At 36.8% G+C, this 23,295-nt stretch overlaps 1 long non-coding RNA gene across 1 annotated transcript; it reads right to left on the minus strand.

The window, feature by feature from the left end:
- Positions 1 to 8,911: 8,911 nt before the first annotated feature.
- LOC129283572 (uncharacterized) lies at positions 8,912 to 16,222 on the minus strand. The gene is made up of 3 exons (XR_010296681.1): positions 16,068 to 16,222; positions 11,947 to 12,063; positions 8,912 to 11,413 (listed from the first exon to the last, which is right to left on the minus strand). It is a non-coding gene; the product is annotated as an uncharacterized LOC129283572 (long non-coding RNA).
- Between the last annotated feature and the right edge of the window lie 7,073 nt (positions 16,223 to 23,295).

Below are 23,295 nucleotides of genomic sequence, written 5' to 3' on the forward strand. Positions count from 1 at the left end.
GCCGGAGGCCATTTCTAGGTCTTAGAAGCTCTCTGGTGCTATGTTAGACCCATTTTTAAAACACATCCTGATATAACGACTCTAATTGAAGCCGATAATCGAATCATCTGATTCATATTCATTTTCGTCAAATAAGTGGTAGGGCCGGACAATTAAGGATAAACACATGCAGTTAGGTGGGAGAAATCAAACTCAAGTGGGAGAGCGGAAGATTTTGTGGAAATTGACTCAAAGTGGGAGGTCTCCTGTCAGATTAATGGGAGGATTGAGTCTCTGGAAAGGCCCACAGTCTGATACAAGACAAAGGGATGAGTATGATCAATCTTTGAAATGGATGCCTTCACAGGTACGAACAATTCCTCACAGGCTATAAACATGCAACTGCAACTGCCTCAGCCATCCCAAAGATTCCACCCAAAGGTCAAAGACGAAGTATAACATTAAGCTACAATGATAAATCATGATTTGTCATAGGTAGCAACCACAGCCATTCACCAGTCTAAACAACGATGAGAAGGAGAAATGGATGACTTTGCAGACATCAATGACCTAATGATGGAAATGAAGGTCAATGCTAAATGCCTTTCATCTTAAAAGTTATACCCACACTCAACAATATACTGTTTTATTTTCTTGGAAGGATAAGGACAAAGAGCCAATCATCGAAGTCCTGTCTCATACCAGCTGAATGCTGGCTGAGTCAATCTATTGCTTGGAGAATAGCTGAATCCCCACACTGGCCACAGGCATCCTTTAGCACGTTTACTAACATCTGGTACTTGCAGGATTTGGGGATTAACAAAAAGATGCAGGGCACAATTGTGGATCATGCAGCAAGTATGTCAGGACAGACAGATAACAGGAAGATGATCGACAGGCCCAGAATCTTACACAAAGGGATGAATTTGATCAACTCGGGAAATTATATTGCCTACCGCATGTATGAACAGAAACTCCTAAAGGCTACTGGCAAACAGCTGCTTTATTACATATATATCCACATTCTACAAAGGGGCAAAGTATACCATTAAATCATGTTGATAAATGTCTTTGGTTAAAAAAAAAGAATCCAAACCGATTTTTTTTTTTTTTTGGGGGGGGGAATAAGCTGGTTCATCAACCCGTTGCTTAGATAACAGGATATGTCAAGGTGAGCAAGACCTGTAGAAATAGGCCTATATTAGTGGCCATAGTCACTCATCATTCTGAACCATGAAAGACAACTTACTAGACATGCAGATATGAAAAAGACTAATGCCCATCTACAGGAACGGGTTGGTCGCTGTACAAAGTCTTGAGGTCAAGAGTGTCATTCTGATGGCAATGAACAAACAGAGAGTCACTCTACTAGTACTATTTGACTTGAGCAGTATACCATTGAGTATAATTGAATGTGTTTTTTTCTTTCTTATTAATAATGAAAATGTGAAAGTAGGATTTTTTAATGTTAAACCCTTGATTCTGCAAGAAATCTAAGAATTTTCTGAGAAAGCTCCATTGATTGCGAGTTTGTCAAAGAATTTCATTTTGTACAAATATTTGAGGGGTCAAGCTCCGGCCAAGTTTACTTACTTAATTTTGCTACAACTGTCCTACAAATGCCATATTCTCCAAACACAAATATCACTGACCCACAAAGACTCTATCACTCTACACACAACTTTTTTAACTACTGTCCCAAAAATGTTTACTCCAGACACAAATAACTGACCCACAAGACTCTATCGGTCCTACACATAAACTATTATTGGATGGATTTGCCAATATCATGTGTCCAATAATCACCAGACGCATGATTTTACAGTTTCAGGGATTTCAGAGCCCATCTTATAAAACAGATGATGCACAGGTTTGTTTGTGTATCAGTAGGAATAATGTGCATGCGGTAACTATGAAAACTAGTCTAATCCCAGTCAGCTTTATCTCGTGGGTTTAAATGGTTCATATAGTTACCTCATGCAAGTAATTTGTGCTGACACACTGCATCATTTGCATACTGTCCCACAAATGTCACACATTCGAACCACAAAGAAATGGCCCACAAAGACTCTAGTATTGTACACACACTTTCAAACTACTGTCCCACAAATGTAATATATTCCAAACACAAATAAATGACCCACAAAAACTACATTATCCTACACACTTTTTCTCACTACTGTCACACAAATGCCATACTCCAAACAAAGTGAATGACCCACAAAGACACTCATCCCACACACAACTTGTGGAACTACTGTTCTACAAATGTTGTACACTTTAAATACATATAATTGGCCCACAAAGATTGCCTTTATGATCCTACACATAAACTAAGTACTGTCTCACAAATATCATTAAAAAACATAAAAAGGACCCTAAGGGCTGCAGCACTCTACACTCTCATTTCTATGGACAATCTACAAGACTTTGTTGATACAAGTACATAGTTGATATTCTTTGAGTCTTGCACTGCACAGATATCCAAGAAAGTTTTCTTCCAATAATACTTTTAACCCCACATCCCTGATTTTGATAAGCTTGACAGCAAATTCCCTTCCTTTCTTTTTAAATACAATTTTCCTTGAATTTGCTGTTTATGATACATTAAAAGCCATATAAAACCTTCTGCTCAGTACTGTAATTTTACCCTTTTTATGCATTTTATGTTCATGTACAAGTGCTTTAAATGAGTTAAGAAGGCATATCCTCCTGCATTATTGGAATGTTTTTAACAATACATTTTTAATACTTGCCTTGGCACCAACAAGCATAAATGAGCGTGATCGGTTCATCACGGACGGACATTTGATAGATTTTGAAAACTTTGAAGGCTTGTAACAAATTAGGAATAAGATGAACATGGTTCCTTTGTGTTTTATAGTGAAGGGTAGGACAAAGTATGCTGAATGATGAAAAAAGTTTGTTGCCATGGTTACCTACAAACATAGGTAGGCACTAAATGTGCCATATCACGGACGGACATGATAGAAATGTGGTTTTCAGAATTTTTGAACATTTTTATTGTTTCTATCTAAATAGCTTAACTTTGACCAATAATTGTTAATGCAACTTACACTCAGGTATGTTAGCTTCTATGTTCAGCATATTGAATTCTTAACCAATATCAAACTTCTGAGAGAATTGCAAATATTTTCCATCTCGGACGGACATCTCGGACGGACATCACGGACGGACACAATTAAAATACATTGGAAGTACCTTGTAAGAAGTTCTTATTACTTGTTTGGGGGAACAAATGCTATTATATTGATGATTTGTACATTTTTAAATATAATTAAACAACATTAGTTGCACAATCAAGTTGCTACAACTTCAGTCAAGTTGCTACAACTTGATTTAAGTTGTAGCAACATGATTTCTATGCTAGACACACAAAATAATCTAGCCATATGATTGCTTTTAAACACAGTTCTTTTCAAATCAAACATCCAAATGCACATTGTCTTCTTTTCAATTTATACCGTGTTTACACTTAATCGGCATTTGGTTCAGAACCAAAAGCCGATGCAGAATCAGCTTTTAGTTTGCGTTTACACGTTGTTACAGCTCGCGGTTCAGAACCGCGAGCCAATGCAAAAACCTGAAATGATACGCACACCAACAATATACGTCATAATAAAGACAACGCTGGATCAGTGTGCTAACAATTACGTCACAATGGTAAAGTAAATGAAATGCGCACAAATTGCTGATGCAGAATCGGCTTTCTGTTTACACGTAGTAAAAAAGCCGATTCTGCATCTGCTCGCGGTTCAGAACCTACTACATGTACTTTGGTGGTGCAAATTGCCGGTTCTGAACCGCGAGCCGATGCAAGTTACTCGCGTTTACACGCTATGAAAAAGCCGATGCTGCATCGGCTCGCGGTTCAGAACCGCGAGCCCATTCAAATGCCGATTAAGTGTAAACACTGTATTAGAGAATACTATAGTTGGTACCAAATCAACATCCAGTGGATCAATGATCATGTTGATACTTTTTATGATATATCATGATGATACATGTTCATACATTTTTAGGCATAAATTTTTGAAGAGCACTTTTTTTTTTATGTCCATTAAGTAAATCCAAAAGATTCACAGGTTGCTGATCATTATGCTTGTTTGGTGGATCAAGTATGACCACAACACTTGTCCAGGCTCTCTTCAAATTCATCTTTTGTCCATATTAAAGTGGAGACACCCCTTCACATCAACAGCCCTCATGTATTTAGGCCCTGACCGAATCTAAAATTGAAATCAAATACCAATTAGACTTGTAAACACTGCAGTGCAAGCTTTATATGAATTGTATGCATTTTCAGATTACCAGATCAGCAATTTGCTCGAAATTAGCTCCAAAATGGACTTTAAAAAAAGAATTCTTGTACTTTTCACAAGCCTCAAGAATGTGATGTCATGTTCTGTTTAGTAGAAGCATTGTGAATCCATGGGTTTGTACATGGATTTTTTTTTTTTTCTGCTTATCAGAATATGCATTCTACTTTCTTCCTTTCCATCACTTTCTGCAAGCTTCAATTGATGAAATATACAGCTTTTGACTTATTCTTGCTCTTTTTCATTTCCTGCTTTTTGGCATACATGTAGCTTCCAACTCTATCTGCATTCCAATTATGTTTTAAAAAAATTCCTGACAACAATTAAGCCCCAATAACAGCCAAAGAAAGATTTCACAAAAAATTGTGAAGAGTTGTAGGTTTCCATCCATTTGAGTTTTGAATAATTCTCAGTACCACTTTTCACTGCAAATTGGAACTAAAATTAAATTCATAATCTGCTCAGTATTTGCTCATTGTCTGTCCGTGATGAAATTAATGTCCGTCTGCGATTATTTTGATTTATGATATGGATAAAATGTATGGATTTTAGCTATATTTAAATGAAATGATGTACAGTGTCTAGTGAGATGCTTCTACACACTTATATTTTTGCTTCTATTCTGATAAAGAATAAAAAGCTGAATCCATACATATTATCCATATCATAAACTCAATAAAAATGATCACGGATGGACATTGATTTCATCACGGACGGAAATTTCAAAATGGAATGTTAACATCTAACAGAAAAATTTACTTCCCATATTTTTTCTACTAATTTATGTTTGATGATAGATTAATGTTCAGAGTACAAGAAAATCCAAACCAAATTGGAGTAACTTTGAAAACAATAAAACTATATAGAGTGAATTGAATTTGAGTGAATTTACATTGTCCGTCCGTGATGAAATTAATGTCCGTCCGTGATCATTAGGTGGTCTGTCTATGACAGATCACCTCTTGATTTCGCCAGAATTTTCTTTCTTTATTCTTTATTTATTTATTCTTTATTTCTTTATTTATTTTTATTTCTTCCGTACACTTTTTTGTACACACGTTCACTCGAAATCGACATGGTCAATTTCCTTCAAATTTCTGTCAGTCATCAAGCCCTATGATTTCAAGTTAAATCAACTTTTTCAAGGTCATTAGGTCATCGTAACGTCATCCAGCCGCCATTTTGTAAAAATCAGGTCATTATCATATCTCGATAACGAGTCATCAAAAATCAACTATATTTGGTATACATCAACTTCAGGTCAACGTTCAACTAAAAATTTCATCAAATTCCGCGCGCGCACCTCGACGCGCACGTACGCGCGCATTATGATTTGAAAATGCTCAAATTCGTTCCAAATTAATTTTCCATACGTTTTAGGCCATTTTAAGCATTTTGCAAAAAAACGCGCGCACGCACATGCGCGCGCGTTTTCGCGCGTAATTGCATCTTCCAACATAGAATCGCCAAATTTTTTTATATCAATGCACCGATAATATAATTTTGAACAATTTGATACCTTGATCAACCTTCTACGACAAGTAATAACGAAATTATCACCCGTTAAACTTTGCAGCACGTGTGCGCGCGAGCTCTCACTACAGGCCATATATGGGCAAAAACATGTCTATTGAAAATTCACTGTAGCTCTTTAAATAGTCCGTTGACCCCAATTTTTTTTTTTCATATATCGATAGAGTATGAGTTGTAGATTTGATTTCATGTCAGCATTGTCCCTCAATTTGATCATGACGTCATCAAAATTGCGCCTAAACTGAAAATTTCATTTTTTCAAAAATGACGTCATCAAATTTATGTAAATTTGATCATAACTCCGTGAATATTGATCATTTTTCGCCCAGATTTCGATATGTTGTAGTTTAGAATGTAGTCTTTCTCGTCAGTTGTCATGAATTTTCATTTTGAAAAACGCATCATGGTGTAAAATTGCGATGAAAAGAGGCATGTCATTTTTCCTCATTTTACGTGTAATCTCTATGGGACATGACTTTTTCTCAAAACTGGATTCTACATTTTCGTCTTTCGCGAGCAATATCTCCGTCGTTTTATCTTTGTTTACGCTGAGCTTTGAGTATGTTGTAGCTGAGACAATAAGCTATCACAAGTGTGCCCTTTATTTTTCGATCAGATGCCGAAATCATGCTCATATTTCACTTGCAACGTGGGATTTGAGAATTCCATTTCTCGTTTACGTTTAATCGCTATAGGAAATGTTTTGGTATATCGGTAACGCACTTGACTTCGGACCTCGAGACCCCTGGTTCGAGTCCGGGCGTCTCCAACAATTTTCTCCTTCACTTTTTTTGTCTATTCGACCTTTCACTGTACAGTACCGTCTCCTTTGAATATTGAATCACGTAGAATCGCAAATAATGTAATAAACAACCCTATTTACTTTATTATTACCCTATTATCACTTGATCCATTACTTTTGGCGTGTAATCCCTTAGTCCAGAATCTGGCCTATTTAATTTTGATCTCCACCACACTGACGCTACCTCTCCCTACTTACTTGCTACCAGCCGATGATGGCGTGATCATTAAATTAGGACGCCCGGCGAAAAAGGCTGGGCGGGCTGCGTAGCATTATTATGAGTTTGTTGATAACGCCATCTTCGACGGCTTGAATCAAGTGTGTAGGGAAAATAAGGACCGTGCAGATTCTGGACTAGTAATCTCTATGCGAGATGACTTTTTCTCAAATCTGGATTCTACATTCCTGTCTTTTGCGAGCAATTTCGCCGTTATTTATGCTTGGATTTTGTTGATTTTCGAGTATGTTGTAGCTGAGACTATATGCTATCTAAACCACCCCTCATTTTTTCATTAAGATGTCAGGATCACGCTCATGATCATCATCATCAATATCATCATGATCATCATCATCGTGATGGTCTGATGATCATCAACATCATCATTATCATTATTATCATCATCTAACATTATCATTACCATCACCTTCATGTTCATCATCATCATGATCATCATCGTCTATGTCTATATAACTTTTCCCTTTCTCTATATAGTAAATATTCAAATCTATTTATGCTAGTAGAGTGCCTCGATTGCATCTCTTTCTCCTCTCTCTTGCTATGTTCCCCTTCTCCTCTCTTGTTCTGCCCCTCTCTCTTGCTTTGTTTCTGCATCCCTCTCTCTCTCTCTCTCTACTCTTCACCCTCTCCCTTCACTCCTTCCTTGCCTCCCTCTTTCTCTCTTGCGATGTCTCGATCTATCTCTGCCCTTCTCTTTTGTTAGACTCTCTCACCCTCTCCCTTTTCCGCCTGTGACTCTCGTTCTCCCTCTATTATGTCTTCCAGTGTTCCCCAATCTTCTTTATTTTTTCCTTCTAACCTTTGTATTCTTATTTCACCCCTACCATGTACTATAGAGAGAAACATGAAATGAAGTACATTAGTAAACAGGTCTATTCATTGTTAAAATCATGTTCAAACCCTTATAAAAAAAATTGAATGGTATACCATTGAAATACCATACACCATACACCATTGATATACCATTGGAATACCATTCGCACAGCACCCATCATACACCAATGGTATACCATTCAAGCCCCAATGGTATACCATTCAAACTAATTTAAATAATTGGGACGTTACTATTACCATATTCATGAGCACCATTTACCATTCATATACCATTGATCAAACACCATTCACCATTGATCTACCATGGCCACTATAGACAGGTTTACCATTGACCACCATTCAGCCACCATTCACTGGCCTACCATTTACCATTCAGCCACCGTTCACTGGACACCATTGGTCTACCATTCACCTTACACCATTCACCATACACCATTCGCCTACCATTCACCATACACCGTTGACCTACCATTCACCGTACACCATTCGCGTACCATTCACCGTACACCATTCACGTACCATTCACCATACACCATTCGCCTACCATTCACCATACACCGTACACCTACCATTCACCGTACACCATTCGCGTACCATTCACCGTACACCATTCGCGTACCATTCACCATAAACCATTCACCATACACCGTACACCTACCATTCACCGTACACCATTCGCGTACCATTCACCGTACACCATTCACCTACCATTCACCATACACCGTTCACCATTGCCCTACCATTCACCATACACCATTGACCTACCATACATTGTACACCATTGGCCTACCATTTACAGTTCACCATTGGCCTACCATACACCATACACCATTGACCTACCAATCACCGTACACCATTGGCTTACCATACACCGTTGACCTACCATTTACCGTACACCATTGGCCTACCGTTCACTGTACACCATTGTCATACCATACACTCTTTACCATTGGTCAACCATTCAATTTACACCATTGGCCATACATTATAGACCACAAGTGTACTGTGAATGGTAGACCAATGGTTTACACTGAATGATAGACAGTAGACCAAAGGTGTACAATGTATAGTAGGCCAATAAAGTACAGTGAATGGTAGACCAATGGTGAACAGCATATATAGCTCGGGTTAATGGTAGGTTTGATAATGGATTAAGTATGCACAAGAAAAAAATGATGAAAACAGTTATTTCAAGAACGTCAAATGTTTTTACTATAAGAAGTTTAAGTACAGCATAAATGGAACACAGTATTCACAAGTATAGACTTTATAATTAAAGCACATAAGTTATGAATATATATGACTTTGCTCCTCGTTGACATCTATACTCTGTCAATCTTGGTATCTAAAATAAACATGTATCAAGACAGAGTTTAATTGAAAAACACAACAAATGAATAACATTTCCAAGAATAAACATGTTCTCTCTGATGGCTTTTTACGTGGATTGAGTACTTGGCAAAACCACTGTTCTGCAAACAAACCTGATACTTGTAATACAATAACCTTGATTTTAAATCTGTTGTGTGTAATTGCTTTCACACAGCTACTTCAATGACATTAATAAAATATTTTTTTTACTAATGAGTTAAAGTACAAAAGAGTGGAACCCAGTATTGACAAGTACATGTATGGCATAAAAGCACCAGCATTATGAATACATGTGACTGCACGACTCTACAAGAGGTCAATGATTGCACTCCACATAGATATTATGTTAATCTTCCTATAAACAAATCTACATGTAAGACAGAGTTTGGACAACAAACTGATGAACACCAAATTTCGAAGATTAAACTCAAAATGTGTGATAGCCTTCACATGGCCAAATGATTCATTAAAGGTAAAGAGTACCAAACTTAGAGGAAATAAATATCCCCAAAAGGGGGGAAAATAGTACCCCCATAAAAATAGAACCTCCTAATATTTCTCTATTTTCTTTTCACCTAAAAGATATATCAAACGGCGTGTTTCTACATAGTATCGTTAAAAGGTATTACCCGCGTAATTATCCAGAATCCCGGAAATCTTTCCTGTAGAATTTTGTAGAAACAGACGCGATGCGGTTTATTGATAAACTGCTTCAAGCAAAATATGGTTTCTCATAACCATCTCTGAGAGGTGGTTATTGCCATGTTAATCCGTTTAACTTTTCTGTAAATCACACGGCAAAATAGCGTATCGTGTCTGGCGGACGTGCTTAATCCCGGAAGTGCAATTTTGCAGTACATATATTTGCACATTCTGGCCTTTTCGATCTCGCCAGCTGATCGTGCAACACGTATACCTGCTACATTGAGTGAGATCTACCACAAATTTTGAAAATTTTCCTAAGAAGATGCAATTTTGGGCATATGTACAATGCAACGTGAGGTTATAGGTTGAATTTTCCGATTTCCGCCGTATTTGCAACGCGAAAAGCGAATTAATCAGATTATTCGGTTTGTAGAAGCAGGTTGGTTTAAGGGCAATAAGGTTTTTCGAGTCCGGAAAAGATAAATCGTTTTTAATGATTTTCTGTAGAAACATGCCAAAAGTTTATCATAAATACATTAAAGATACATAAAGAAATAAATAATATCTATATCAAAAATAGAATATATAGAATAGAATAATAAAGAATATATCATGAAAATAGAAAAAAAAACAAGAAACATAGCGACATCTTTTTTTTATATTTTGCAAATCATATAGAAAATAATTCTTAGTAGCACATCTATTTTTTAACTATTTCCCATAGTTCAAATATACAAGATTCCCACTTATTTCTTTTTTGTCTATTTTTGTTGTGTTGAATCAGATGAATAACTCAACTATGTGTGAAAATAATATAATTTTTGTCTTACACAGTAAATCAGTAGTCAATCGTAATTTTTTACAACCTAGCTTGGACAAAATTTGAATTCATATAATACAAAAAAAATATAAATTGGGATCTTGTATATTCATGAGGACTTGCAGAGAACAGTTTTACCAAAAAATAACAACTTTAATTCGTCATAATTTCGTTAATCCTCATTCAATTTTGATAAAATTTTCAGTGTTTTTTTTTGTCTGATGTACTCTTTGAATTTAAATCACATAACTTTCAGTCTAGAGTACCTACCCCTTCAATCAAATGGGTTGGACGACCGGTTACATTTTACATATAACATAGTTATAAGGATAATGAAGGGGACCATAGAAAGAAAGCATGAGAAAAGGGGAGATTTAGGTAGGAAGAGAATTAATCAGAAAAGCATAATGTTGACAATTTCGTTAAAATTACTGGAATGTGCACATGATCGTCAGGAATATGTGTTAGGCTTATGTTATAAAATGAAATCATAATAATTTCATATTTTCGTACACGTGTGTATGATATGTCCCACGTAGCATAAAATGATTTCAAGCAATGCATGTGTTTACATTAAATAAATCTTCACTCCACTTTTTAGTTCTTGGAGGTCAAAATGTGAATAAACATGACTTCTTGTTATAAAATACAAAAGAACAAGTGGGGGTATGACATCAGCTTGTTAATTGTGGGTGCGTCGTGGTCTAGTGGTTCTGACTCTCACCTTTCAACAGAGTGTCGTGGGTTTGAATCCTAGCAATGGTGTTTTTCTTCAGCAACACATTTATCCACTGTGCTGCACTCGACCAAGGTGAAGTGAATGCGTACCCGGCAAGATTAATTTCTTGCAGCTGTAATAAGGAATATGGGATGAAAACAATGCAAAGGACAGTATGTCAGCTACGGGTTCAAAACATCAATGCTTGTTGTGCGTGCAAGCTTTCTTGAGAAATTGATATATTTTTCTAAAATATCGAGAAATTTGCATAATACACTACCCTTCAATTGAATAGAACCAATTAACAAATATCAACAAAACATTTCGTACAATATGATAAAGAAATTCATGTTTAACCATAGATTAGCAGAAAATAACCCGTTATATTAATGGGAGGTTGCCCAAATGATGACAAATACCATACCACATGCATACCTGGGGCCAAAGTGTCCACCCCCCCCCCCGCCAGCATTTTGATTTTTTTTCCAGGGGGGTGTTAGAAAGGACGTGTAATCCTATAAATGGGGATGACATTTGGCCTTTTTCAGTAGTTTTACCATTCCTCACAAGTTTTTTTTTCAGCTATGCCACTGCAGGAGTACAATCTGTTTTATTTATAGGAAGCTTTGCAATTTTTTCCACTGAAGTGAATTCTTACACAATTACCTTTCACAAACTCCAGTTGTTTTCTTGTAAACGGTTTTCTGTGTTCAACACCTGTAGTTTCCTTCCCAGATAATCCTGGACCATCTACATTATCATCCAGTGTATCCGTCGTCCAATCTTAAATGAAATAAAATCAATTTGAGTGTTGGAAAATATGCATGTGCAGATAAAAACAAAAATATAATACTAATATAGTAAAACTTTCTTTAAGCTCCAAAATGCAATGATTCACTCATATACAGCATCATGATCATTTTTATTTCAACATATGCAGCAAATTCACTTGAAAATATGTTTGAAATTGATGTCACAGAAATAAAATTCCCCCACCAAAGATTTTATGTGTGTGCATGCTGGAAATATATAGATCAATATAACACAGTTACTCTGCTGCGTAACGTGTTTTGATCAGCAATCATGTAGATATGCAAGAGAAAATTATCTAATAGAAAAAGAATGATCTGAAGTCATATTTCCAGAGCAGCAGTTTTCAAAAGGTAGGCCTAATCAATTAATTGATAACATTCAATATGATTTTCTTTTCTTGGTATTGACAATCACAGTAGCGGATCCAGATGGGCACAATTGACCTGTGCCCCCCCCCCCCTTGAGAGCAATAGTCAATGGCCGGAATTCAAAAAGGTGGTTTTGAAAACCCCGGTTGAGTCCATGTTTTATGGAGATTTCCTGTATAAATTACGCTTATTTACAGCGTAGATCAAAATATGTCCAATGCTGATGCGCGCTTTTGTCACAGTGCGCCAAATTGACGCCTGTTACCGTGGTTATCCACGCTATTTTAATCACGAGTCCACTGTTTTGAATTAATGAGTCCACTCTTCAAACAGTGGACTCATGAATAAAATAGCGTATCTAACCATGGTAACAGGCGTCAATTTGGCGCACTGCGACAAAAGTGCGCATTAGAATTGGACATTTTTTATACACGCGCCAGATACGTGCTAAATTAAGCGTAATTTATACAGGAAATCTGCATACACCATGGACTCAACTGTGGGTTTTCAAAACCACCTTTGTGAATTCGGGTCAATGCGTTTAATGTAAATATGGCGTCTTTACACAGGTGTGTCCCTCCTTTTGAAAGATACAGCAAATATTTCTAACGGAAATATATACCGTGTTTACACTTAATCGGCTTTTTCATAGCGTGTAAAACACGATTAACTTGCATCGGCTCGCGGTTCAGAATCAGCAATTTGCACCACCAAAGTAGTAGGTTCAGAACCGCGAGCCGATGCAGAATCGGCTTTTTTACTACGTGTAAACAGAAAGCCGATTCTGCATCGGCAATTGGTGCGCATTTCATTTACTTTACCATTGTGACATAATTGTAAGCGCACGGATCCAGCGTTGTCTTTATTATGACGTATATTGTTGGTGAGCGTATCAATTGAGGTTTTTGACACCCGAGCCGATTCTGCACCTCAAGCTGTAACAGCGTGTAAATGCAGTGCAAGATAAACCAAAAGCCGATTCTGCATCGGCTTTTGGTTCTGAACCAAAAGCTGATCAAGTGTAAACACGGTAATTGTCTCATACACAAGTAAAGATCTCTTTTTTTTGTGCTTGTTAAAGTTTCCTGGGAAAATGTGCCCCCCCCCCCTTGAGAAATCCAGGATCCGTCCCTGGACAATCATATGCCAGTGGGTGAATTCTAGACATTATTTTGGGCAAGTTTTTGATCAGTAAATAAATAAACACAGATAAAAAGTGATCACAGGACAAACTTAATTTAAAAGAATATAATTAACTTTAAAAGTGGATATGCCTAGCCCTATGAAAGGATCTCAGATTATTCTCCCGCACTAATGCAGTTTCACACCAGCCAACTTCGAGCAAAATTTTCCACCAGAAATTGTCTACACACATTTTGAGGTCAATACACAGTATGCCCACCATTTTTCCAAACATCACGATCGGGAACGGCGGTATTTTGGCTCCATTCCCGATGTTATCGTAATGGTGGGAGCCATGCCGGGGTGGAATTCAGAGACCAGTGAGTTGGGGGGATTTTCCCCAGGCCAAGCCGGTACGGGTTGAGAGCCAAAACAGCGAAGATCAGAAGCTGTTATGTCTCCGAAAAATACCAAATAAACACCAAGATAATGTGACCATTTACCAATATTCATGAACCAAGCTCATCTATTTTCTCGAATAATCTAACTTAATTTATCCTTTACATGAATTTCAGCCACTTTGAGCAGTTGAAACAGCATTATTTTAGCTTTGATCTTGACGTCTTAGTTAAAATTCTTAGTCAGATTTTGCCAAACGAACGCAGAGGGCAGCAACACTGTTGACTTCGTGTTTGCGCGTTGTAATCGCTAACTTCAGCAAATATCCAAATAAATATACGGTGGAGTGAGACCCTAAATCTGATAACTCGAAAGATGAAATCATGGTGGAAGCCGGAATAAAGATGTTCCTGATGCTCAGTGAATTGATTCGGACAAATATTTAGGTTAAATTAGTTCGCGAACATCGCAGGGTACGAAAGTGCATTCGGGATTAGCGGGGCCAGGTTTTTCTTAGGGCTGCAGCAGCGGTGTTGAGCGGTGGCTCCGAGTTCCGGGCCGATCCAGGACCCAGAATTTGTTTTGCTAAACCTTCCGGTCCGGGCTCAAGCCAGGTTATCTTTGCGGGCCCCAACATTAAACATTACGTTATCGTTCAAATTCTCAGTCAGACATCACTTTGCTTGGCTTTGCCATTATTTATAAGGACTGAAGTTAGCGACCAAAAGATTTGCCTGCGGCAGTTTGCATGATTTGGTTACGAACTTCAGTCCATATCAAACTTACGGCAAAGCAACGCATGAGGATTCAAACAATGACGTAGAGATCGAAGCCGATATACAGCTGTTCCCGATATTTGGAAAAGCGGTGGGCATATGGACATTCAAATGCAATTCAGACTTGATACGACATTTGAGAACAACATTTGGTGGTGAATTTTGCTCGAAGTTGGTCGGTGCGAAATTAGCGCCCAATCCCACGGAAAAATCCCAAGGAAAAAATTCAGAAATTTTGATTTTAGTCAGCTGGCATGGCTGAGTTCAGATTAGTATAGGCCCTTTTTTGGGGGGATACATTTACATATACATGTAAACTACGAATTTTGTTTACAAACGTCAAAAACTATGCCAATTTTTATATTTGAACAAATTATATCGTATTCATATGTAATAAATATTCTAAAAAACCTTAGGCCTAACCAAGAAGAAAATATCACATAACTCACTAATACCAAAATCCCGCCATGTTTTCAGAACACTTCTTGATTTATCATGGAATATTTCTCTGCCTCAATTTCTAAAATATTTTAATTCCAAACAGTTGTAGGTTTTCTCTGAATAATTATTGCAGTCTCTCTAGAAAAATTGAATAGGAATCGTTTGTCACTCTCTCCAGTCACAGTTCCGCACACAAAGTGCACATTTTACCATTGAAATTGCATGCGCAATAAGTGGTGCGTAGCTTTTTAGGGCCTGCGTAGCCTTTGGCTTTAAGGCTTTACTTTATGTTTTAAAATTTAGGACACCTTACCATGTTTCACCTGAATACTACCATGTCCATGTCATCTTAATTTACCAACATTATCTACCAACAACAACAAATTATAGGCCTCATTCCAGAGCAATATTTTTCGGCAAGGTTTCCATTTCAGTGAAACAATGTCAATGTTGTGCAGTAACCAATGGCCTAATTGACACTTTGACAGTCAATGTCATGACAGTACTGCACTGTACAGCATTAATTTAAGTTTAACAAGTCATTCATTCATTAATTCATACCGGTATTCAGAGATGGTTTTGTAAAACATTGACAATAGATATCAGGCCATACGAGCGAATTACTACTCAATGACAATGCTCGGCTCAGCTCACCTCATCCAATACAAAGCATATTAACGCACCCCATAATCCATTTCGCCAGAGACAGGCGCGTCCCGGCCCGCGCCAACGGGGCAGTGGCGGTGGCAGTGAATCCCCGTGGCAGTACAACGACATCTAACAGTAACACTAACAGTAACATTCTAGAAAATCAGGCCGAGCCACTAACTACGAAAACAATATCAAAGAAAATTGTTATCTAACTTACTGTTTAGCGTATTCTGCGAATGAATTTGAAGTCGTTGTCCGAATCTGACCTGTGTTCCTTTAGTTTATGATGAATTATAGACGGACTTCTGAACAGCAAAACAGTGGTTGATCGGGTTCTTTTTTCAAATATTGCAATTGGCGGTTACATGCGTACGTGCGCGCGCGCGCGCGTGCGAGAACAACATGCACTTACATATACATAGAGCGAGCTTGCTAGCAGCGCAGCCAACACATCCCGATATTGGGGGGGGGGGGGGTAAATCAAGACCAAATCAGGGGGAGGGGGCTTCTTAGCCAAGATACATCCCGATATGGGGGAGGAGTGAATTGCATGTAAGACCAAATCAGGGGTGTCTTTTTCTTGATTGGTTCTGGGTTGGCAATTAACCATGCAGTCAATTTTTGCCACTGCTTATCCTTTGAAAGGATCTATGAAAAAAAATCATTTAGCTCAATTTTTTTCTGTTCTATAATTCCATGTCTTTCTTTTTTTTCTTTCCATTGTCTTTTTTTCTTTTTCCATCTTTTTTTCTGTTCAGTCTTTCTTCTTTTCTTTGTCTTAGTCTTTTTCTTTTCTTTTTTAAAATTTATTTTTCTGTTTTTCGATATATATATTTTTTACTTATTTCTTTTTTCCTTTTCTCTCTTATAGTTTGTTTAATTTCGCTTTTGTTTTGATTGCAATTGAGAATTTCGTTCATTAGATTTTTTTCTGTTGCATATTGTACTAGCCTGGCGGCAGGGAATTTTGATACTGGGGGGGGGGGGCAATAACAATAACAGACAAATCATTTCAATTAAGCATGTAATGACCGGCCTAGAATAGCTCTCCTCTTTATAAACACCATCCATGAGTGAGAAAAAATAATTAAAACACAATTTGTAAAGAAAAAAAAAGAGGAATGTTTTATGATAAAAAGCAGTAGTAGCGATATATAAATTGGCCGGGAGGGGGCTTTGGTCGTTGCAGACCAAAATCAGGGTTTGCCGATGGGAATTTCAATAGGGGTCGGGGGAGGAAGACAACCAACAGTGAATTCATTTTAAGCAAAATAATGACCTATGGGGCATTGCAAGAAACTTGCAATTGAACGCAAGTCAATTTCAAACTCCAAAATCAATTGAAAGTCTTATTTTTCATTGCAAACTTGCAACTGATTTATTGTTTCTTCCATCAATAAATCTATAAATTGGTTTACTTTAGATGAAATTAGTCTATCACTTGTAATTTGCAACCGAATTTTGGGATTGACTGCAAATATTTTCTTGCAACACCCCATAGCTCTCTTTATAAAAAAGTGGCCATAATTAAATAAGAAAATTAATTTTAAAATAGAACAAAACTTTCAAGAAGGGGGGGGGGGGGGCGTTACATAAAAAAACTGTATACCGTACAGATAGGAGAGGTGCTGTGCCGTTCAAATTATACCAAGAAACAAAAAGAGAAAAGAAAGGATGGTGAAATGTACAATTTATTTAGTACGATACACATCTTGTTCATGCTCTTTAAATATTGCATGTTTTAATTTCAAGATTTTTACGGTAAATGATGATTATATTCTTCCCTTTCGGGAGCGGCTGTGAAATAATTTGTCCGTTGATATTAAGGTACAATAAAAACCCTTTTTATCAAATAAGATTTCATTGACTCCTTTTATTTTTGCACTCAATGCATCAGATATAAATTTAGAAGGTAATATGTACAATTGTAAAATATAACAAATTAATAATATTGTATTTTAAGCACTGGTTCAATAATATTTAAACACATATAGGCCTTTTACTTAATAAAGGACAAGTCCACCCCAACAAAAAGTTGATTTGGATAAAAAGAGAAAAATCCAACAAGCATAACACTGAAAATTTCATCAAAATCGGATGTAAAATAAGAAAGTTATGACATTTTAAAGTTTCGCTTAATTTCATAAAAAAAAGTTATATGCACATCCTGGCTGGTATGCAAATGAGGAGACTGTGACGTCATCCACTCACTATTTCTTTTGTATTTTATTATATGAAATATGAAATATTCTAATTTTCTCCTCATTGTCAAGTGATACAATGATTAATTTCTCCCTGAACATGTGGAATTAGCATTGTTTGATACTATATGGTTCAGTCAAGTTGGTCCTTATTGTCAAATCTGTAAAAAATGAAATATTGTATAATTCAAACAATAAAAAACAAAAGAAATAGTGAGTGATGGATATCATCTACTGACTCAATTAGTTGTGCATATCACTGTTTTGTAAAAAGTAAGCGAAACTTTGAAATGTCATAACTTTCCTATTTTACATCCGACTTTGATGAAATTTTCGGCACTATGCTAGTTTGATTTTTCTCTATTTATTCAAGTCAGCATTTTCTTGGAGTGGACTTGACCTTTAATAAAGACAAAGACAATTTAAAAGAATGCAACAGACCATGTTTGCCATCATGAGCGAATGGGCCTGATTTGGGGAAGCTGCTCGCATAAAAGTCACAACTCAAAATTTTAATAATTCTAATTTTTAATCTTTGATCTTTTTTTTCTTTAAATCTTCGGAATTATGTTATTGGGTAATGCAATTGGGCATACCATTCACCATTAACATAAATAGCATTCATTAGGCACACACCACTAAGCCACAATTGCGTTACAATTATCCAACAACTATCCATTAATTATACCACTATATAGGTACATACTACTGAGACACCATATTGGGCATATGGTATACCATTGATACAAATCATACCATTACACATATACCACTGAGACTATTGGATACCACTGAGACACCATTGGGTATATGGTATACCATTCACCATACCAATCATATCATTATAGAGGCACATACTACTGAGACACCATTGAATACCACTGAGACACCATTGGTATATGGTATACCATTCATCATACCAATCATACCATTAGAGGCACATACTACTGAGAGTCTGAGACACCATTGTATACCACTGAGACACCATTGGGTATGGTATACCATTAATCATACCATTAGAGGCACATACTACTGAGACACCATTGTATACCACTGAGACACCATTGGTATATGGTATACCATTCACCATACAAATCATACCATTAGAGGCACATACTACTGAGACACCATTGAATACCACTGAGACACCATTGGGTATATGGTATACCATTCATCATACCAATCATACCATTAGAGGCACATACTACTGAGACACCATTGTATACCACTGAGACACCATTGTATACCACTGAGACACCATTGGGTATGGTATACCATTCATCATACCAATCATACCATTAGACACATACCACTAAGACACCATTGGGTATATGGTATACCATTTACCATTAAATAAACTACCACTTACCATTAAGAACTTACCATTGAAACACCACTTAAGTACCATTCGCGTACCATTTACCATTCAGATCACCATTCAACTACCATAAACTACCACTTACCATTAAGAACTTACCATTGAAACACCACTTAAATACCATTCGCGTACCATTTACCATTCAGATCACCATTCAACTACCATTCGCCACCATTCAAATACCATTGGCGATTTTTATAAGGGAAGCACTAAACAAAGCTTATTAAACCAAAGTCAAAGCTAAATTGCATAGACCTATCTACATGCATGTAAATGACATTCTGCACAAACTTAACATCATGCTATTTCCTTGGCGATCTAAAAAAGAACCGCAATGCAATATTACAAATGGTAATCACCTATCATCTTCAAACACATTTTAAAAGAAATAGATTTAAAAAACAGCATATCCAATTAAATTTGATATACTAAAATAAAAGCACATACTGAAAAGAGCAGCATTGTAGAAATCTCTGAAAAGGGCATTTTAACATGTATATATATTTGGCAAAAAGAAGCTGCTGAAAACTGCTTATCTAATAAAAGAGAGCCAATGGAGTAAATTAGAAGGTCAAAAAGGGGCCTAAGCTTTCGATCCTAGCAGAATCTTCGTCGGAGGCAAAATGACAAACATATAAAGTGGAACAACCATAATATAGACCACAAACAAGCTACAGCAACACTAGAAACAAGGAGACAAAAGGGGCATTAGTGAGTAGAGAAGACCAATCAGGTTAGTGAAGGGGATGAAAGAAAAGGAGTAGGCAGACACAAAGGGAAGTTAGGCCAGTAAAAGACCTCAAGCCAAGAGGGATTAAAATAATGAGGCAGGCAACATCAAACAGGATCTGGAACAAAACAGTGATAATGGGATGAAAAACAAGAGAATTAGTGAGAGGTGGGTCAAACAGGTTACAAAGAAAGGCTTAATAAACTGGTGCATAAGAGTGGGGGAAAAAAGAAAAAGAATGGGGAACAACTGATAATGTGCAAAAGACATATAAGTATATATGATAAAGCATTAAACAAACTAAGAGAAGAAGGTAAGTGTAAATATGTATCTATAAGTGATATGTATATATTTAACAGAAATGGAATACATCTATAAAACAGGTACATAAACAAGATACCTACTGATTATATGAAAGGCCCCCTACATAGCAATTGAGATATAAGTTCAGGTAAACACAATAAAGCAAGGTTTCCACTTTGGCGAGTTGGAGTTGCGAGTCATACGCGAGCTGCGCGAGCTCTAACTCGCCTTAGCTCGCACAAGCTCGCGAGCTCTAACTCGCCTTAGCTCGCACAAGCTCGCGTGAAATTTACATTTTTCCCTGGAATTTGCTTGAGTGACAAACGACTCAACATCGAGTTCACTACGCTCGTTGTACGAGTGAACCGAGCGCGAAACGAGTCAGGCCGAGCTTAGTATGAGTTGCGGTGACCTTTATACGACTTAAAGCGAGCTATGAACGAGTTATAAAGATTTTGTTACGAGTGATAAGAGTTTCATACGACCTAGGGGTGGGAAATGCACATTTTTGGCACTCAAAGATGGATGCCGGCGGAGGGGGCGTCAACACCAAATCTTAACCGAAGGTTAAGTTTTTGAAATGGCATCATAACTGAGAAAGTATTTGGACCTAGTTCATGAAACTTGACCATAAGGTTTATCAAGCATTACAAAATATTCTTTTCGAGTTTCAGGTCACAAGACCAAGGTCAGAGGTCATTTATGGTCAATGAACGTAGACCATGTTTAGGGAATCAACATCAAAGTCTTAACCTACGGTTAAGTTTTTGAAATGTCATCATAACTTAGAAAATATATGAACCTAGTTCATGAAACGTGGACATAAGGTTATTAAAGTATATAAACATCCTGCTTGAGTTTCAAGTCACATGACTAAGGTCAATTAGGGTCAATGGACTTTGGCCAATTGGGGTATTTGTTAAATTAACATTATAACTTTGAAAGTTTATGAATCTGATTCATGAAACTTGAACATAAGAGTAATCAGGTATCACTAAACATCCTGTGCGGATATCAGGTCACATGTCCAAGGTCAAAGGTCAATGAACTTTAGTGATGTTCGGGTGATCTGTTGAATTACCATCATAACTTTAAAAGTTTATAGATCTGATTCATGAATCTTAGATATAAGAGTAATCAAGTATTCCTGAACATCCTGTGCGAGTTTCAGGTCACATGACGAAGGTCAAAGGTCATTTATGGTCAATAAACTTTGGCCATGTTGGGGGTATTTGTTGAATTACCATCATAACTTTGAAAGCTTATGGATATGATTCATCAACTTGGATATTAGAGTAGTCAAGTATCACCGAACATTTCATGTCAGTTTCAGGTCACATGACCAAAGTCAAAGGTCATTTAAGGTTATTGAACTTTGGCCATTTTGGAGATTAATACTATATTACTGTCATAACTTTCAAAGTTTAGATACAGTTTATAAAATGTGGATATAGGGGTAATCTAGTATCACTGACAAGTCTTAGGTCAAATGATAAAGGTCAAATGTCATTTATTGTAAATGAACGTAGTATTGTATCAATGTATGAATGGTGTTTTTGTGAATAATTATTTTACAATAGTTTTCAGAGTCAGCACTACTTCTATATTGGATAGCGTGATGCAGAGGCGCTCCACTTGGACCTTAATTGTCCAGTTTGATGTCTTGTTTTTTTACCTTGGCTCTGCTCGTCATTGACCTCCTCTTCCGTTTCAATTGTCTCTTCCTGCACTTCTTCTACCCTTGTTTGAATGTCATCTTCTTTCGCTGTTTCCCTATCTGAATGGCCACAACTCTTGGATCTTTTGGATCGAGGCATATTTCTCTCCTTATTTGTTGAAAGTTGTAATAATGCAGTGGAAACAGCCTTTTTAAAAGTACGTGTACATTGCGTGGGTCAGTTAAAATGTGCTCTCACTTTAAAATAACTCCTCAAAAAAAGTTTGGAAATCCGACTTTAATCAAAACTCCCTCCTCAGTTTTAGTAAATATCAATTGTTATTAATATCAATGAATAGATCATTTAAGTGTCTTTAAATGATACCCTACATGATATGATTATGGTTCACATGGAGGTGCAGTGCCTTGAAATGTAGGGCAAGGTCAAAAATCAAAATTAAGTTGCAAAGAGACACAGTATTGAAAGTCACTGTTCCTTTGATGAGTGAGTATTTTAAGCGGTTTCTTTTGAGTTTGATCGGTAATCCCGCCTCGGTTTTAGTAAATATCAAGTTGAATTAATATCAATGAATAGATCATTTAAGTGTCTTTAAATGATACCCTACATGATATGATTATGGCTCACATGGAGGTGCAGTGCCTTGAAATGCGGGGCAAGGTCAAAATTCAAAATTTGCAAAATGACACAATATTGAAAGTCACTGTTCTTTTCTTCCATGATGATGAGTGAGATTCTCAGCAATTGTTTTCATGCACCTTAATATCAACATTCAAATGGAATCAAACACACCTCTGCACAAGCAAACACACAACAAACAAACATAAACCACAACAAAACATTATGAAATGAAAAAGCAGGGGTTTGATTTGAATGGATTTTCATCTTTATTGACACAGACAAAAACATCATGTTCTGTATTGACCCTTCATGATTACTTATGCTCGTTTTGCAGCTTTTTACTTGAGACCTCATCCAACACTTATTAATTTTGTTCTTTTTTGATGGCATGATCATAACAAGCATGGGATCATTTAAAAGAGAATCAAATGATCTTTTGAAAGATATCAAATATGCATTGTGTAAAATTCGGAGTCGGGATAAATTAATGGCCAAACTCAGATTTCCAAACTTTTTTGCTCGTTTTGCAGCTTTTC

Source organism: Lytechinus pictus, unplaced genomic scaffold, assembly GCF_037042905.1.
Source record: "Lytechinus pictus isolate F3 Inbred unplaced genomic scaffold, Lp3.0 scaffold_19, whole genome shotgun sequence".
NCBI classification, from domain to species: Eukaryota; Metazoa; Echinodermata; class Echinoidea; order Temnopleuroida; family Toxopneustidae; genus Lytechinus; species Lytechinus pictus.